The sequence below is a fragment of the Lipotes vexillifer genome, unplaced genomic scaffold, assembly GCF_000442215.2.
Source record: "Lipotes vexillifer unplaced genomic scaffold, Lipotes_vexillifer_v1.1 scaffold298, whole genome shotgun sequence".
Lineage (NCBI taxonomy): Eukaryota > Metazoa > Chordata > Mammalia > Artiodactyla > Lipotidae > Lipotes > Lipotes vexillifer.
Window position 1 is genome coordinate 1,429,693 of NW_006793272.1, and position 16,231 is coordinate 1,445,923.

Genomic DNA, 16,231 nt, shown 5'->3' on the forward strand with positions numbered 1-16,231 from the left:
ATCCCATTCATCCTGTGAGCCAGGAAAGGTAAGAGAGATTCGGAAATATTATGATGTGATTTACGGTGAAATGAGCGGCATTTTATTTCTCGGCAGGTGTGACAAATAGGCACCATCTGCCGCAGAAGATATAGCAACTCCCACTTGAGAAGCTTGTTACTTAATGGCTCCAGCCATTGAAGAACTTGCGCTGGAATTGTTTTTTCACAGAGGCTGATGTGGAACTAGATACTCTAACAGCTCCCACCTCCCTTAGTTTTCTCTCCCTCACATGGGGCAGATAAATACGAACAGAATATGTTAACTCCTCAAAGCTGTTGCAATTGATAGTTTTGACTGTCTCTTCTGAGTCGTTTCTCTGATCATTTTCCTTAGCTATGTGGTGGGATTTCAGCTCTGAAATTATATAGGCAGGTGTCATTCAGAAAAACGTAAAATTACCAGTGAATTGTTTTCAGAACTTTGTCATGTTAACGTAAAAGTAACTATGGCAAGCTCCTTGAGGATCCAAACAGGGATCAGATTACATTTATTTCTGTATCCCCAGCACTTTTTCTCTTATTAGAAACAAGTTTCACGCTAGGAATCCCACTCAGCGTTGATGGATGGAGAAAGCTCCACATTCCCATCTCATTTTAAGGAGCAAAATTCATGGTCTGGGTGTGTATGTTGTTTTGCCTCTGCGAGGTTATATATACTATGCTGACGTTGAACATTACGGGAGACTTGGGATTTCAGTGTTCATACCAAAAACTCAAGAAGTTTTTTTGTTTGTTTGTTTTGTTTTGTTTTACCAAGAGTTTTATTTACCAAGTTAAGGACAAAACATGCAATCAGAAAATCAGAGGTGCATTCACATTGCTTGTGGGTGTTTTGATTTACAAGTAAACCGGATGTTCACGCTAATGTTGGACATTGGCCAATTATTAAGTTAATCTCTTTCCATTTTCCCTTCCCCCAAACCTCCCTCCCCCTTTCCTTTCTTTGTCTCTTTCCCAATGTTTTCCTGCTTCCCTATCTTCACCTCTATCTCTTAACCACTCATTTCCTCCCACCTCTTATCCACTTCCCACACTCCTCATCACCTTACTTCTCACATTTCCTTCCTTCCCTCGTCCCCTCTTCCCTCTATCTTCCTTTTTTCCTAATTCCTTACCCTTTTTCCTATCCCGCACTCTCCTCGTCCCTCAACAGCTTCCCATCACTTTTACAAAGACTAGAGACTGATTTTCATTTTATTAGCTTTCCAGAAAGAACTGCAGGATACTAAAATCCTACAAGGGTCTTTCCACAAAAACCAGATTCTTTAGAATTAATAGAATTTTGATTTCTTTTGAAATTGCATGGTTGTTTTTCTTTCCAAATGGTCCAGAGCTTTTAATGGAGCAATCACATTATCTGTGCAACTAAGTAGTTAGTTAGCAAAGAGAGCTATGGCAGTCCTGTTCCGAAAGCTTTTATGAGAAGTTGTCACAGATGCAGGAGCAGATTAACAAAGAGGACTCCCCAGTATCTAACTTTTCATTTACTCATTTCAAAGTCCTTAAGATTTAAGGAATTAAATTGATAGACCTGTCTGCATTGAACAGGATGTTTGGTGTTCTGCAGACTGCAGAGGTTTTACGAAATACATGGCTAGTTAGTTTTCCAAACCCTCAAATGAAATGTTTAAAGAAGTTGACAACTGTACATGAGATCATTGTTCTCTAAAGCTTCTCCAAGCTTCATAGAATTCTAATAAATATTTAATAAGTATTTAGACCTTAAGGAAGATTAAGGGTCAATTGTGTAGGAGGCAGTATTATTGTTACTGAAAAGCATTTATAGACACAATTGAACTTTCTAAAACTTAAGGCTGTAAACCCATTCCATGTAGTTTTCCTTTAAAATCATGCAACTGAAATAGTAATTCAAGAGCAAAGTTTCTAACAAAGTGACTATTCTTTTTTTAAAAAAATTTTTTGGCTGTGCTGTGCTGTGCAACTTGTGGGATCTTAGTTCCCCCACCAGGGATTGAACCCGGGCCCACGGCAGTGAGAGCACTGAGTCCTAACCCCTGGACCACCAGGGAATTCCCACAAAGTGATTATTCCTTAATTCCAGAAGATAATCAGGAATTTAGTCTCGTTTGCACAATAAGAGATAGGGGAGTGGGGAAAGGGAATAAAAATAAAAGGGAGTTTCAGGTGCTTCCCCAAGCTATATTAGCTATCAGAACAGAGATAACACTGTGCTTCTCTCTAAATTGTCGGTGCTAAGTACATTTCTTCAGTCATACCCATGCATTTGTTCAACAATTATTGAGCAGCTATTGCGAGCACAGTTGTATAAGGGACAGAAGGTTGAAAAGGATCCTCAAGGGGTTTATAAATTACAATTTGGGGGAAAATACAGCAAATAGATACTTACAGTATTAGGTGAATGTAATTTCTCTAGGAGAGAGAGAAAGCCTGTGGGAATTAGGATTTCCATGAGAAATCAAGGTCAGTTTCATGAGCTGAACTATGAAGAATGGTAGCATTTCCCCAAGCAGAGATATGCAAAGATGGAAGAAACTGATCAAACAAAAACATGGAGGCGGGGAGGTAGGTGACAGTGAGCATTACAGCTTGATTGGAAAGGAGGGTAGTGGAAGGAATTAATGTCAGCCGGGACTAGGACATTGACAGCCTTGAACGCTAAGCTAAGGAGAATGGAGTAAAGTCCAAAGACAGTAAGGACTCTCAAAGGCAATATGGGCTACCAAATCTTTATTCCTTTTTTCATCCTGTAAGATTAATTATAAATTAATCATATAGTAATGGTCTGTAGAGTAAAAAGAGCAAATCGAAGATGACATATAGCTTGACAATTTTTTTATAAAGTTCAAAACAAAAATAAATAACAGTGTTTAGGCACAGGTGTGTGTGTATAAATAAAAGCAAGGTAATGACTAACAAAATTCAGAATACTGATAATTTCTGGGGAGGTGTGGGATGAGATAGGGAGGAGCATAGGTAGATGTCATGTAAATTATTAGTTATTCTCAATCTTACAGTTGGTAGGTGTTTGTTTACAGGTGTTTGTCCATGGGTGTTACTGAGTAAACAAATAAAAGGGACCCTGGATGCACCGATGATGACAATGTGCCTAACCAAGAAGCCTGACTTACCCAAATCTGTGTATTTGGAGGTCCACAGGAGACTAAAAAGATACTATACTACTGTTGAGGCTTTTCCCACTTGGACTGCACTAGCAGTGAGTGTTTATTTTCCTTCGACTTGTCTTCTGGAGGCCAGGTGAAACAGTAATGCATCTGTGTGGCCTGCCCGGGACTGTCAGAGTCCTGACTCTGCAACGCTCTGTTCTATTTGTAGAGTGGTGCTTCTCAGCCCAGGCCACATATCGAAATCACCTGTGGAACTTTAAGCACTACAGCTGTTCATGCCCCACACAAACCTACTGAATCAGAACCTCTGAAGGAAGAACCCAGGTACACATATTTTCAAAAGGTTTCGTAAGTGATCCTGAGGGCAACAGGGACTGGAAACCATTCCTTGCAGAGTGTACTTAGAAACTCTAAATGGGTAGCTTGTCACAAATGTAGACTTCAGGGTCCTATCCCGAGAGATTCTGATCTAGGAAGCAAGGAGAAAGGCCCAGAAACCTGCATTTGTAATACGAATCTTCCAGGAACTTCCTTCAGAAACATTGCCCCAAGGGTTCCAAAACCCTAGGGCCTCAGGGTGATTACTCTGTGTATTCGGTTCCTAGGACTGCCATAAACAGAGTACCACAAACTGGGTGGCTTAAAACAGAAATTTATTCTCTTAGGTCTGGAGGCTAGAAGTCTGAAAACAAGGCATCAGCTTGGTCATGCTCCCTTTGCAATCTGTAGGGTAAAATCCTTCCTTGGCTCTTCTAGCTTCTGGTGTTTACTGGCAATCCTTGGCATTCCCTGGTTTGTAGATCCATCACTCCAATCTCTGTCTCTGTCTTCCCCTTGAATGTCTCTGTCTTCTCTTCTTATAAGGATACCAGTTATATTGGATTAGGGCCAACCTAATGACCTCATTTTAACTTGCTTACATCTGCAAAGACCCTTTTTTCAAATAAGGTCACATCACATTCACAGGTACTGGGTGTTAGGACTTCAACATATCTTGTGGGGGGACATAATTCAACCTGTGGCACTCTTTTAATAGTTTTTTAAAGTAGGGTCCCCAAACAACCAATAAGATTAGCTATGTTCTTTAGCTGGGATATCTAGATAGAGAAACTGATAGTTAACTCTCAAAGCTCTACATGCAAAGAATCACCTGAAAATCTTGTGCTTAGAACGCATATTCCTGGGCCTTGATCCAAGGTATTAGAACTCAGTAGGCCTGGGGAAGGGCCTAGGAGTCTACATTTTAAATCAGGTAGGGGGTTCATGCATCAAACTCTTGAGAAAAACTGGATTTGAGAGGACAAGCAAGGCTAAGAATAGAGTGGTCTGGGGAGAAGGAGCTCCCAAGAGCAGACCCTGCAACCTGCATTTGTAACAAGCTACTCAGGAGAACCATTGCCTTTGGGGCTGGCGTTTCTAGGGGACAAAAGGGTACCTACGTGATTATCTTTTCCACTTGTTAGTGAATCAGAAATCAAAATAGATGTACCTTTAAGTATTGCAAAAATGTTTCCTAGACCATAGCTCCAAAGATAGTAGAAAGAGACCCTGTCTCTTTGTTTGCTCTTGTTTCTTGAGAACCACACGGGTGGTAGGGGAATTACATAGGTAGGCTAAGGATCATGCAGATTACAGAAAGTATAGTACCACGGGCTAGTGAACATAAACTTTAAGCTGAAATGCTCCCAGGCTGGGCGCACAATTCAAGATTATAGGAAGAGTAATGTGATTGTTGGAGCTGTTTCTATTAACTCTCCTTGGGCATGTTAACAAGCGACAGAACTGGGCTACACTGTCAGTTCTCTGACACTACTGCACATAGAAGTTTGACAGGTGATGGTGGTTTATGTTGTTTTTATAGTCAACCACATTCAAAATTCATGTTCTGAAAAACAAGCTAAATCATTTTGGAAGCCTTCAACAGTAAATAGTTGACCCTATTTACACACTTGAATGTTTTTGCGAATAAAGACAAGGTTCTGGGGCTTCCCTAGTGGCACAGTGGTTGAGAGTCCGCCTGCCGATGCAGGGGACACGGGTTTGTGCCCCAGTCCGGGAAGATCCCACGTGCCGCGGAGCGGCTGGGCCCGTGAGCCATGGCCGCTGAGCCTGCGCGTCCGGGGCCTGTGCGCCTATCGCAAAAAAAAAAAAAAAAAAAAAAAAAGACAAGGTTCTGACTTTACCAATAATGAATGATGCAGTTATTTGCTCAGAACAAACACACCCTTTCAATTTCTTCTGATCTACAAATACTGAGGGAAAAAACTGTATTGTCACCCCACAGACTTAAATGAGAGAGACAGAACACAAAAACAAAATTGGGGGAAGCCTACATTCCTGAAAATTCCATGATTTGTTAAAGCGACCCATGGCACTGCGACCTGGGGTTTGAAGAAATGAATCCTTAGATTTAGGCCTTTATTTCAGTGCTAGGCTTTCCTGTTTAAACTAGGGCAGTGGTTCTCAGTCCTGACTTTACAGTCACTTGGGGAGCTTTTTAAAAATACCAGTGGTTGGACCCCACCCCAAACCAATAAAATATGACTCTCTAGAGTGGTGACCAGGCCCCTTACTGTGGAGATTATGATTCAGAAAGTCCAGATGGGGGCCCAGGGTCTGTATTTTAATAAGTACTTCAGGTAAATTTTATGACCAGTTAGTCTGGGAAACACTGTCTTAACCTAACCTAGTTATTAGCTGCTGCTCTCTGATCTGAATTTTTCTTTAACCTTGTAATAGGTATTTACCACTTAGGAAAAAAAGCATTCAAAATGATAAAAACTCGGGGTATCATTTTAAAACTAATTTTCCCCTAGCAAAACATTTTGCAACATATCAGTTAATTTTTATTTCAAAAGAAATTGCCATCTGTTTTTCTTAGACACCCGAACCTTTTATTGTTGTTTTTGATTTTCAGGAAAATAAATCTGTTGAAGGATTTTAAGAGTCAAATCTTCTGAGCCTAGATCTACTGCTGTCTGCATCTCTGAGACCTCCTCCATCTGAGAATTACCAGGTCTGACAACACTTCCCCTCCAGCCTACAGTGAGGGATGTCAACAGAACTGTAGAAAAGTCACATCCTCTAGACTTCCAACCCTCAAGCTGTGGCAGCTGGAAAGAAACCTTACAAGTACCATCCCTGTGGGGGATTCAGAAAGGCAAGAAGGGTAAAAACTCAGATATGCTGAGCCTGAAATATACAAAATCGTTTAGAAAGTCTCCCCACAGAAGAATCCAATTAAATTCACATAATTAATGCACACATTTAGATGAGCTGTAGATAAAATAGAGCTCTTTCTCCCTCTACCAAAAGACAGGAAAAGTCTGATTTAATACTCATTCTTGTCTCCATACCAGTATTATAAAGCAGTTTCACCATATTTATTTTAATCAGTATATGAGTAGGACTGTGGAAAGTAAAAGATTTTATTTATGTTTTTAAAAAAATGATTAAGAAGTTCTGATAAAAACTATTTGCGAGGGGGATGCTTGTGCACTACTGACTTGGCTCTGGTTGTGATTTCTTTGTGTATGAGATTGTTAGAACACCTCCAGCATATTCAGAGACAGCCTAAGTGACTGTGGAATGCCTCAAGGGCAATAGAAATCAAATAGAAATAGGTACCAACTCAAGTCTTAAGTGATGTCGGAGGTGCATTTCAAGTACCATGGGAATCTCACTGGGCGGGCCCATTTCCCCACCCTGGCAACAGAGGTTGACATTACTTCAGAGAAGTATTCCAACCTGTATATGTATGTGGGCTTATTCCTGAGCCTCCTGGCCATTCTCCTCATCCTGCTCTTCACAATGCTCCTTCGGCTCAAACATGTCATCTCACCCATCACCTCCGAGAGCACAGAAAGTGTTCCTCAATTTACAGACGTAGAGATGCAGAGTCGAATCCCCACTCCTTAAAGTCAGGAAGAAAGTGAGCTTTAATGGATCTCAGTGAACCCTTGTATGTTGATGTCCAGGAAAGCTGACTTTGTTGCATGTAGCTTCCCATGTAGGGAATCAACAAGCTGTTCACTTAACAAGTTGTTCATGTTTTCTCTGTGTTATTCTTTATCTTGACTCTGCTTGTGGGATATCTAAGAGGTTTGACTCATTCCTTGCCAGGAATATAGGAAATGGCAGCTGGTTGGGAGGGCAGGTTTCCATGGTAACCAAAGAGAGCCTGGGCCTTGAGCAAACCTCAGACTGCAGAAATTCACATGCAGCTGTTGTAAAAAACACATGACCCGGGCTTCCCTGGTGGCGCAGTGGTTGAGAGTCCGCCTGCTGATGCAGGGGACACGGGTTCGTGCCCCGGTCCGGGAAGATCCCACACGCCGCGGAGCGGCTGGGCCCGTGAGCCATGGCCGCTGAGCCTGTGCGTCCGGAGCGGGTGCTCTGCAACGGGAGAGGCCACAACAGTGAGAGGCCCGTGTACCGCAAAAAAAAAAAACAAAACAAAAACAAAACACATGACCCTGGAGGCTCCAAGAACAAGGAAAATTTGCCTTTGAAAGGGCTAATTGTTCAAAGAGGGTATCCCAAGAAAGGAACAAGTTTTAATTTAGCAGTTGGACCCTAAAGAATCACCTCTGCTTACATGAAGTTAAATCATGTTGGAGGTTAATGGAAGGGACCACGAGCCCTTTCCCAAAGGAGCAATGATTTTATCATCTGTGGCCATCGGGTTTGTCCCAAATGAAAGAGTTCTCAAAAGAAACTGTTTCAATTTAAAGAGCAAGTTTACTGGGCTTCCCTGGTGGCGCAGTGGTTGAGAGTCCGCCTGCCGATGCAGGGGACACGGGTTTGAAATGTTTTGGGCAGTAGTAGTATATCAGTAGAAGACTTCAAACATTTAAGAATTTTATTTTTTGAATAAATGTTATTGTAATAGATGTACACCATTTGAATGAATAAAAATTCCTCAAGGAAACCAGTTTGACATACTGTATCAGTTCTGAGATGCAAATTTTCTCACAATTTTTATAACTTTGAAATTGTGTTATCTCTTAAAAATGGTAAAAAAGCATTGTGTCACAGTTTAATTTTACATAAGTTTTTTCTTAGTGTTACATAAAATAATGGCATAAATGTATGTATTTGTAGTTACTGCTAAAATTTTAAGTGTCCTTTTGTTGTTTTTGGTGGAGGGATGTCTCAGTGCTAGTCTAACACCCTCTGCTGCTTAGGGAGAAAGGTGCGTTTAAAAAAAAGTGTTTTCATATTTTAATGGCCAGTTGCTCAAAGAACAAAGAATAGGCTAACCTGGACTTCAGAATGAGAATACTGTTATCATTAAGGTCTTGCCACATTTAAGCTATAGGTTGATTATGCTCGTGTACGAAAAAAAAAAAAAAAAAAAAAGATGGCCTCGGCAAAGAAGACTCAACTGTACTTTAAAGAAGCAGAAATGAAATAATCTTGGTATTCTGTCGTTGAATGATTGTGGCTTTGGGCAAAACACTCAAGCCTCTAGGTAGCAGGTTTTTCTCTCTGAAAAATGATCTGAGGGCTATTTAGTCATCACTAGACTCCTTTTAGATTTGAGTGTAAGAAAAACAAAGAGAGACAAAGGAGGAAAGGACTAAATAACACCCTCCAACAAATCCTTATTGAGATCAGTGTCCTCAAATGTCACATTTGTCTTTCCCAGAAAATGTTCCTTCCTTCCTGATCCCTGCCAAAAGATGAAGTGTTTCACTTATTACCTATAAGAGAAATATATTTTGAAAAATTCCATTCTCATAAGTAGCCCTAGTATGCCAGTAGTGGAAAAATAATTTGATTTTTTAATAATTAACGTTCCAAAAGGGAACCAAAGGAAATGAGTACTGTTTACAAATTAGAAATTAGAAGGCTGGTCATACTCTTGCCACCAAAGAACTGAAACACCCATGTTAAATTCTACCTGCTTAGAAAAAATCAGTTCTCTCTTGCACCTAAAAGGTGGTCATCAAATTTCAACCAAGTGCTCCGTTGGGAATTGCAGCGGCAGTGAGAAAGAAGTGGAATGGATGTTAGGTTAATGGCACCTCTACCAGACATGCAGCTCTCTCTAGTTTGTTACCAATTTAAATTGGCCCCTTTACTCTGATCTAAATCTAGCGTGGTGGTGAAATTCCCAAGTGCTTTCTACTTTTATACACAGTCATTTTCCAATACTCCCTCTCCAAGGGGCTGCAAACTGTGAAATCCCCACATGCAGAGCTTAACTTAGCAGCAAGACTGACTCTGGCACACCTGTTAACAATAGCGCACTGTAAGAGATGGCAGCTGCATTCTGCACCATTCAGAAGAGATGAGCAGGTAGGCTAAGACTCGATAGGGCATGCGTTTCCCCTTTTGGTATTATAATTTCCAAAATGCAGAGTGATTCATATTATTGTATTTGGTGGTTTAAGTTGTCTTTGTTCAACACCCAGACTCCACGTACCTTTTAAAATGTTAGTTCTTGGCAGCCATACACTCACTTCATCAAAGGCTGCCAATATACCCCAGAACTTCTTAAGGACACACATCTCTCCTCACTCCACACTCTGCCTTTTGTGCTCACAGTATTTGAATGGACTTTACAGTTAAGAAGTCAGTGACTGGATAAATGAAGGAACTGATTACATTTTCAACAGCAGTGAATAGCAAGGTACCCAATGCCTTGTTGCTGAATCTGATGAAGAGACAGACTGCAAATCTATTCCCTGCCCACCTGACCTCTCCAACACAGATTTCAGGAGTTTAAACTGCTCCTTAATCTCTGACTTGGATGAAGATTCCCAATTTATGATTAGGTTACTCACCTGGAAAACAACCACCCTCTTTCATCACAACTACCCCATGGGATCCAAATCTTCACCGAGCATTAACCAAACTACACAGCACAGATTGCACTAAAATAGCAGCATAACCCCTGACGATTTCCAATGATAACATAAATGGAGATGTATGTAAGCAGATGTGTCATTATGATGACTCACATGGTATTTAATCTTTGGGAAAATAAACTGAATGTTTTCATCATAGCAAACCAACTGTAAAGAAAATTTTTCCATTTATATTAAATTTTATTATATCCTCCAATGTATTAATTAACATATATTACCGCTCAAAGAGGCAGCTACAGCAATTAATGGGCATAATTTGAATTTATCCATCTATCCAAAATGCTGACGTGGCAATTCCTTCCCTCACCCCCACTCTCCAAAATATTGCATGTTAGCCTAAATGTATATAAACAGGTAGGTTATTTATATATAGATGTACTTTGTTTTAAGGTGAAAGAATGAGTCTTCACTTTTTATTACACTGAATCACATGAAATTTCCCTTTCCATAAATAAAAATGCTGAAATATCAGCAATTTCATATAATTCAACCAATAAAAGGACTCACCACATGAATTCTTTAAACAGTAAACTTTCCTAATGTGTTTAAAATAACTCAATATCCAAAAGTGTACTTTGCATACTTTGCATTTCAGAATCATGGGTTGTATAAAACGAGGTTTATTGTAAAAGACTTTTGTATTATGTATTATGTACTAGGCAGGAAATCTTGAGGTAAATCAAGTAAAGACAGGTTCATTCAGCCTAACATTTCCATCTATGCCAAATCTGAAGCTTTGGACTCCTAACTGAGTCTGATGGCTGCAGACCCCACCATGCTTACTAAGTAGGTAAAAGGGTCCATTTAATGCAATTAAGTAGTTATATTTAGTAATACGCCTTATTCACCTGCATTTGTACAAAAGAAGCACTTTTTTTTAAACAAAATTGTGTGGAAGAGAAAATTGGGTTTCTTTTGTTTAAAATCATTAATACTTGAAATAGATTCATATTGTGTATATGAAATATAATATTTGAATTAATATTTAGCATGTCATTTTTGTTCCCTGTAAAATAAATTCTGTTTGGTTTGCTGATAACAGCTATATATTGTCTGAAGAATATAAAGAGTATTAGTCTCTTCATCCCAATATAAATTGTAACAATTACAAATTTGTGGGATTTATAATCCTGAGGTGTCATTATTTTTTCTTAGTCGCCAACCTCCCAACTTTTATTTTCTCCCCACTTGCCACCTTATTGGTGTGTTTGTTTAGTAGTAAGATGTGAAAAATGGGTAATGACTACCAGCTGCCAATGAAAGTGACCTGAGGTGAGAGTGAGATAAGGTATCTAAAGTACCAATATCTTGCAACATTCCCCAACATGTGGGATATTTTTATTTATGTATCTTCCATTTCGTACTTTCTTCATTTGTTCCTCACAGCAACCCTGTGAGTAATGAGTGGAAGTATTATGAAGTCTGTTTCACAAAAGAGGACATTAGCACAGAGAGATTGGGGAGACATTCATGGTTACACAGAGGCCAAGTCAAGAGTACACTGCCAGTCTTTGGACTCCTAGTTTAGTACTCATCTCAAAAAGTGCTTTGATTTCTAAGCGCTGAATAGATACTCCAGAGTTATTCATTCCATTACACTCCAAGTTCTGCAAAAAACTATTGAGCTCTATAGATTATTAATTACTCCCTGTGCCGAAATTCAGAACAAATAAGCAGAATTCTGCCATCTATTAAAATCATTTTATAGTTGCAGCAACACATATTTAACAGACTGTAGGGAAGTTTACACAAAGGCAGATCCTGCAGCTTTAATTTACATGGAAGAAGGGAAGAGGCAGAAATATAGATGAATTATCAACCCACAATGCAAATTCTAATCCTTTGATCATTTGACTTAATGTTCACAGTCAATGCCAGTTCTTCATATACATGATTGTGATCTTTCCTCTCCTAGAAATGAGAACACCTCCTCTTAGGAAAAAATAGTGCTCTTATTTAAAATTGTATAGTGTTCTAACTGTACACAGCTATTTCATTTGTGCTCTTTAATAAATGCAATGGCATTAAAAGGGAGAGAATTACTGGCTAGAGAAGCTTCCTCTAGCCACAAAGAATGAATTATTGTCCTCGTAGAAAAAGGAGACAAAAATGTGGGACATATGTAGAGTAGGAAAAGGAAACGCACATAATAGATATAGGTGAGGAGGTTTTGAAGAATAACTTGAGTAATTCCAGGAATTTCAATTCATTTTTCACATCAACTATTTGTTGATTAAATTATACATACACACGTTAGAGAGTAAGAGAGACAGATTACACAGCATACAGAGCTAGGCTCTGTGGGGATCTAAAGTTTGCAATCATAAAATCTACAATCTGGTCAAGACGATAAGTACCTATATTCATTCTTTCTTTCAACATTTATTCAGCACCTATTGTGTGTGCTACCAGTGAAAACAGAACACACTCTATGCCCTGGTGAAAGTTACAGCCTAGGGGATGGACATCTCCAATCAGATAATTACAAGAATACTATGTTACAAAGGAGAAGTATAGGGTGCTTGGGTGCATACAAAGTGGAGGGCGTGCTGCCTAGACTGGCCTAGAGTGTCAAGGAAGACTCTGCTGAGATGGTATCTAAGCTAAAATCTAATGGAGGAGTAAAAGGAGAGAATAGAGCAAACATTCCATAGAAAGAACAGCTTGTACAAAGATTCTGAGGTCAAATAAACTTGGCACACTTGAAGATGCACAGTGAGTGGAGAGAAGTCTCCAGAAGGCTGGAAAGGTTGACAAGGACAACAACATGCAGGGCCTTGTGGGCAATGTTATAGATTTTTAACTTTAAGCATAGAGAAGATGAGAACTCTGGTAGCAGTGTGGAGGAGGGATTGAAGAGGGGCAAGAGTGGATGCAGGGAGACCAGTTAAGAGGCTATGGAAGTGGTTCAGGAGAAAAATGATAATACCTTAGACTTAACACCATCCCATCGAGTGGTAGTGGGTAGGGATGAAGAGAAGTAAATAATTTGAGATAGATTTAGGAGATAAAGTTAGCATTACTTGATGACTTGGATAAATGGGGTAAGAAGGAAGAATCTAGAATGACTTACTGGATTCTGGTTTGAACAAGGGTCTAGTGGCTCTATTCACTGAGACAAAGAACACTAGAGGAGAATCAGATCAAGGGGGAGACGAATTTCGTTTTGGACATGTTTAGCTTGATGTGCCTTTGAGACATCCAAGTGCAGATGTTGAATAGGCAGTTGAATATACGGGTCTGGAGCTCACAAGAGAGGTTAGGGCTGGAGACATAAATTTAAGAGGTGTTAATGTATGAGATTGCCCAGGGAGGGGTTGTAGAGTAGATTGAAGAAAGAATGCCAATAATGTAACACAGAATATGCCCAAATATTTCTCCCTGTTTTCGGAGAATTAGTCACTTGTCAAGCAGGTTGGGAAAGAAGATTAGGTTTAAGGGTCCTCAAACTGAGGTAAATTGCCTGGAAATACTTGGTAGCAGGAGAAGAATGAGTTAGAGATAAAGTCCTCTGGGGAGAGGGAAGACTCCAACCTGAGGAGACCAAATACAAACACCAAGTACAAAGGTTAGGAGTAGTACCGTCAATGAGAGGAAAATAGAGCCAATAATTTGAAGCCAGGAACCAATGAGACAGTGTTGGTACAGGTTAGTAATAGTACAAATAGGGTCCTGAGAGTTTGCAATGAACAGGGGTGGGTTGTCAAACACAGGTATGTGGTTGTATTGATCATGTTCCTGGCGGGAAACAGATGGCATTCTCATAAAGGGTGAGTAAAGAAACTCCAATGAAGGGACTATTTACTAAGGGGTGGGTAGGATTAAGGGGTCAAAAAAGATGGCAACGCTCCCAGGGACTAGCAGCTGTAGGAAGTTACAACCACTCTTAGGCCTGAGGGGGGAAGGGGAGGGAAATGTTTTTGGAATACAGCATGCCCTGTAGCCTGAGAAAGAAACTAACAATCCATGACCTTAGGTAAATAAGCAAAGCCATAGGGGGCTGGAGGATTAAATACTCCAAACACTTTCTCCTCTACCTTCATCTGCTGATGCAGACCACCTGGAAGCCAGAGGGCAAGCAAGCCAGGGGATGCAGTTTGGAGAGGCCAGCTTCCTAGAACAAAGAGCAGGGTGGAGAAGGCTTGTGAGAATGGATCTGGAGAAGACAGAGAATATACAGCACAGAAGGAGGCATGTTGGGATGGCTTAAAGATCCAACTTGAGGTTTACTGAATATGATTCTACCATAGAAAAGATAAAACATACTAGAAATTTTCAAAGGAGGCGTATCATTCAGAGTCCAATCAGAAAAAACAAAACCACTCTAGCTATTTCAAATAGAGGGAATTTAATATAAGGAATTGGCAATGCATGTGATAGAAGACAAATGGGGACAGTGAAACAGGCTCAAGATTAGCAGAAGCAGAAGCCTATCACCAATCCTAGGGCTTGGGAAATAACGGGAAGAGGTAATATTACAAGAACCCAGAAGCAGTGACCCTCTTTGGTCCTAGAATCATGGAGGGGCCTGCCAGCAGGAGATGAGACCACAATCAGCGCTACCTGGTGGAATCTGGGACCTTAACAGAAAGAGCTCTTTGGCAGGAGCTACAACCATGGAGAAGAAAGATTTTGAGCCATTTTTGGTAGAGCATGTTGTGATTGATTAACAGCATCTTTTATGGTGAAGAGGGTAATGGAGGCATACATTCCACATATCTTTCATTATGGACCTAGATATATTTCTTTATATCATGACTGTGTAGCATGAAGATATAAAATGTTAGTGTAAGATTTAGCTGGGAGCAGAATTTCTCTTAGGAAGAAAACTGTCTTTATCTGGCAAGATACTCTAATAGTTCATCTTAATTGTGGAAATATAATCCTCAGTGTATGGCTGATTTGGGCTGGAAGCAAGAAAAAGATGGATAAACTGTAACATAAGAAATGAACATATATTTGAAGGGTTGTTGGGTATGAACGACAGATGAGAGGTAAAGAATACAAAGTAGACAGAGGACCTAGCAACATGGCAGGAGGCTAGAGGCCAAGAAGAAGAGATAACTAGTCAAGATTCTTCCCTCAGAAGAACTTTGAAGAACAGCAATAGTTAATGTTCTAGACAATCCAGGTAGTCTGGACATATCAGTGCTTTGGTAAGGGAAGGGGCTGTGATTGTATCTTGCATGGTGGCATTTGCAGAAAAGGGACTGTACACACAGAAGGCAAAACAGAGCAAAAATGGTAAAGCTGGTAAAAACAGGAACTTGGATCCAAAGGTAAGTCGAAATATAAGGCTTTCCTTTACCCCAAACCTTAGATACTGTAACTCATTAGATGCCTGGAGACCTGCTAATTACACGTCTAAATCAAACCCTTCAAAATTTAACATTTCAAGCTAACAGAATAGCCAATACTTATTCACCAATCTATTTGTAGGTGATGCTGAAATCTGCTATCTTATTCTAACACTACTTACACTCTAGAGTTCTAACTCGTGGATAAAGACTGTTCTGGAGAATGAGAGACACTGATTTCTAACTTTTGAAGAATTTCCACATTGACATGGTAGAGACAATCTGTGTAGTTTGAAAGGACAGAACTCAGACCAACAATTAGAATTTAAAGGGAGCAAGGTTTATAGGAAAATAACTTTGGCTCATTGTGTTTCTAGTAATAGAGATTCTCCCAAATAGAGCAGGTTTTCTTGTAGGGTAGAATATTGTTGAAGCCGTTCAAGCAGAGGCCAATGGTCATATCTATCAGAGATAATGATGATAATAATAATCATTAGCATATTTTGAAGACTTATGTGTTAAACTCTATGCTTAGTATTCTACATGCATTCTTCTTTAAACTTAACAAAATCCTACAAAATAGGTATGATTACTACCCTTATTTTACCTACAAGAATATTGAGGCAGAGAAAGGTTAAATAACTTGCCCCAGGTCACACAGCTAATAAATGACACAGAACTGGGATTCTAAACCATAGCCAACTGACTCCAGAACTCATATGCTACCATTATGCTATACTGGCTATGTAATGGTATAGAAGTGTCCATAAATCGGCTAGGAAGATGACCTGGGGAACTTCTAATTCCAATATTCTTTATGTATATGTGTATAAATATGTATATAAAATATATGATCTGTGTGTGTGTACCTGTGTGTATATATACATCTTCATATATAGAGCACTAGGGAA